Source organism: Podarcis liolepis (assembly GCF_965112155.1).
Source record: "Podarcis liolepis genome assembly, chromosome: 7".
NCBI lineage: Eukaryota > Metazoa > Chordata > Lepidosauria > Squamata > Lacertidae > Podarcis > Podarcis liolepis.
Window position 1 is genome coordinate 5,922,606 of NC_139561.1, and position 4,048 is coordinate 5,926,653.

The 4,048-nt window shown below is 53.9% G+C and overlaps 1 pseudogene across 1 annotated transcript; it reads left to right on the top strand.

The window, feature by feature from the left end:
• Nucleotides 1-205: 205 nt before the first annotated feature.
• LOC310711915 (pre-rRNA-processing protein TSR1 homolog) lies at nt 206-4,048 on the top strand (annotated as a pseudogene). Its single transcript, XR_014530090.1, has 6 exons — nt 206-360; nt 1,225-1,328; nt 1,632-1,848; nt 1,931-2,065; nt 3,341-3,760; nt 3,908-4,048. The product of XR_014530090.1 is annotated as a pre-rRNA-processing protein TSR1 homolog (transcript).

Below are 4,048 nucleotides of genomic sequence, written 5' to 3' on the forward strand. Positions count from 1 at the left end.
CGGCACACGCCATAATCCCGGCTGGCCCCCACAACAACACAACGCGCCTGCGCGGAGCCTTTCGCAGCCGTACGACTGGCAAAGGGGAGGGACCCTTCGAGAGGAAGGCTAGAGCGGCCCACAGCCCCGGAGGAGGTCAGGAGCAGAGAGCGGCCATTCTCGGCCCGGGGGCGGGTCTTGGTTTGTGTTAGCGGAAGCGTAGGCACGTCACTTCCTGCCTGGCGCCCAGGCGAGGGGAGCGCGTGGCCATGGCGAGGAAGAGCGGAGGCGGCGGGGCCCACCGGGCCGGGGCCCTGAAGCAGCAGAACAAGCCGCACAAGAGCGGGAGGCACAGCGGGAGCAGCGCGAAGAAGCAGGGCGGTGAGGAGGCCCGTCTGTACATGTATACGCAGTCCTGCCCTGCGTGAAGTCGATGGCAACCTTCAGCTCAGGCACAGGCAAACTCGGCCCTCCAGATGACTCGAGACTACAATTCCCATCATCCCTCACCACTGGTCCTGTTAGCTAGGGATGATGGGAGTTGTAGTCCCAAAACATCTGGAGGGCCGAGTTTGCCTGTGCCTGCTTCAGCTGGTCCGTCGGGGGGGGGTGCGGGCAGCTCTTCCGAGACAGGCAGAGCCTGGATGCTGCCGATGGCTGTGCGAGACCCCCTTTTACCCCATGTACGCCCTCTTGAAACCGCTTCCATCAGCGGAATTGGCAGGATTACAGGTGCCACATAGCGCTTCTTTCTGCAGCTGTGAGAAATTGATCTTCCCCTGTGGCAGCACCTGAACTTTGGAACTCCCCGCCTATTGATACCGGGCAGGCGCCTTCACTGCACTCTTTTCAGCACCTGCTAAAAACATTTTTGCTTACCGGTAAATACCCAGTTATCTAGAACGCTGGTGTGTTTTTAGTTTATAGCTGTTTTTAATTGTTTTTGGAACGTTTTGATTGTTTTTACAGAAAAAAATTCTCGCTTTATTCATATTGTTAACTGCTTTGAGGTTTATTCAATCAAGCGATATATCAATTTGATTAAATAAATAAATAAACAAATAAAATGATTGGTGGGCAATGAGTCATAATGATAAGCTTGGCTCAGCAGCGTGGGTGCATATGCTCAAGAGCAGTATTTAAACAGTTTCCCTAACTCCATGTCTTCCTCTGAATTCTGTTATGTATAGCGTAGCACCGTACGCATTGAGAGCTTTTTCTCTTCTCTCTCCGCCCTTTCCTTAGGCCGGGTCCCTGCTAAGACACTCAGCCAGCAGCGGCACCGCAATTTGGCCAAATTGGACCGCAAACATCGGGCCTGGCAGCTCCGCCGGCAGTGCAGGGAGATGGTGAGTCAGTGAGAAGCTGGTGGGGTGGAGGGCAAGCCTCTTCCTGCTTCTACAGGGGAGGGATAAAAACATAAGAAGGGCATCTGCTGGATCAGGCCAAAGGGGGCCATCTATTCCAGATGCCGGTGGGAAACCTGCAAGCAGGATTCAAACAAAAGTGTCCTCTCCCCTCCTGCAGTTTCCAGCAGCTGGCATTCAGCAGCATTGCTGCCTCTGATGGCAGAGGATAGTCGTTGTGCTTAGTGGCCATCAATAGTCCTCTCCTCCATGAAAGGACCTATGTTTGCTTTCTCTTGGTCACAGGTGTTGGAAGAAAAGCGGAACTTGGGTCGCAAGGATGGGCCACCCCACTTGGTGGTGGTAGTCCCGCTGCATGCTGGCGTCGCTATCCCAAGAGCCTTGAGCCTGTTTCAGAGCAGTGCAGCTTCTACTGTGTGCCAAACCAAGATGGGCCCACCAGGGTTTGGCCTGCTGTGCCACCAGTCCAGACTCCGGTGGCGCTTTGTAGTGGCTGACACAGGTAGGGGCACCTTGGCCTACTGAGACACTGTCGTTGCAACACGCCAGCCTCCACCTTCACCTGTGCCTTTCTTATCACCCAGGGAACCTCCATGCTGTGCTGGACCTGGCCAAGGTTGCAGACACCCTCCTTTTTGTGCTGGAACCTCATGAGGGCTGGGATGCTGCTGGAGACTACTGCCTTTCCTGTATCTTTGCACAGGGCCTCCCCAGCTATGGTGAGAACAGTGTCGAAAGCTGCTGTGCTAGCAGGAGGGGGCTCTTCCTTTACCAAATCCCTCCTAGCAGAACGGAACAGTGTTTGGATGCCAGGGTTTGAAGTGGGGAGACCAAACTGCATAACTAGGAAGACCATCTGAATTATAGACTGTGTGAGGGAGCCAGGTAACCTCCAGTTAAGACACTGGGGGATTTACTGTTCTTTTTATCCTGATTTACAGACAAAGCAGCTCAAGTTAGAGAGAGGCAGGCAGGCATGCTTTGCCAACAGGAATATAAACTAAAAATGCAAGATGTAAAAGTGGGGAGTGGCAGGAAAAGGGAGAGGAAAGAGTCCTTCAAGGTCAGAATGAAGTGCTAAGTTACAAGCATTTACATTCAGTTCAGGCAATGCTGATCCTCCCTTGCTGATGTTCTTGTCTGAGGGATTGCGGCTCTTTTCTCTTTGGGCCAAAGGGTGGGGCCAGAAGGTTCTTTCCTCTCCCTTGGGGCAAATGACAGTCAGAGCCAAGTGTTATTTCTGGCTGGGAAGGCGGGTGTAAGCTTGCAGCTCATGTTCCCTTTGGCTGATGGATGGGGCCGGACTGATCTCCTCCTTGCCATGGTGTTCTTCCTGGGAGGCAGGGGAGGGGGCCCTTGATCCTGTGGCTGGTGGCAGAGGCCAGAGAGAGCTCCCATCAGGTCTCATATTAAAAAAGGATTAAACCAATTCACAAAGAGAGACAGATCTTTCACAGCTGCTGCCTGTGAGAGCTAAAATTGAGCAACCATGTTCATTAACAGTCTCTCCCCAAGCCACAGATATTGTACACAAAACAGGGCAGGGCTGTCGTGTCTGTTTATCAAGAGACATTTGGCTGGCCTGAATTGGAAATGGGATGGCAGATGAGACAAATTTTCGATCTGATCCACTATGCATCACCCTGTGTTGTTGAACTTATACCAACTTATGGAAGGGATGGGGCAGTGGGCTTCCAGTCAGTGCTGCAAGGCTGCTTATGTTTGTAGAATTGTAGAGTTGGAAAGGACCCCAAGGATTATCAGGTCCAATCCCCTGCAATGCAGGAAACTTTTTGCTGAATGTGGGGCTTGAACCCCCAACCCTGAGATGAAGGTACCTGAGACTCTTCATCTCAGGGATACCTTGCTGGCATCTAGAGGATTGGTCCACCCTGCCTTGGGGGGGGGATCCCCTGAGCTTCACAGCTGCCTGTAAGCAGACATTAAAGCCTACCCAGCCGTTGATGCTTCTCTCCCCGTTTGTTCACCTGCAGGCCTTGCTGTTCAAGGTCTTTCTGACCAACCGCTAAAGAAGCAGATTGACTGTCGCAAGAAGCTGAGCAAAGCCATCGAGAAGAGGTTCCCTGAAGACAGGCTCTTTCCCCTCGACACAGAGCAGGAGTCCGCCCTGCTGCTGCAGCACCTGGCCAGCCAGAAGCAGCGGCACCTGGCCTTCCGAGACCGCCGGGCTCACCTGCTGGCCACTGCCGCCACTTTCGTGCCCAGCACAGACAGCGCCTTGGTGGGGACCCTGAAGGTGTCTGGTTACGTCAGGGGACGGAGCCTGAACGTGAACAGCTTGTGCATATTGTGGGACACGGAGACTTCCAGATGAGTCAGGTGGATGCCTCCCCAGAGCCCTTTGCTCTGAACCCCAGAACTGCAAAATAAACCCAAGGAGCATGGGGGACCAGGTAGGTTCTGTTCCTTGGCTGGTACGGTGGGGGGGGGGCAGGAACTGGAAGGTAGGAGGAGGCAGCAAATGCTTGTGGGGGTGGGGGAGAAAGCATCTCCTTTGCCCCCAGGTGGCCATGCTTGAACTTCTCTCCCCTGGTTTCTAGGATGACCTTATCAGGAGAGAAGAGGAGATGGAGGAGGACGTGAAGGTGCTCAGCAAGGCTGATGCCAGCAAGCAAGAGTCTCTGCAGTCAGAGGTGACCCCTGACCCCATGGATGGAGAGCAGACCTGGCCCACCGAGGAG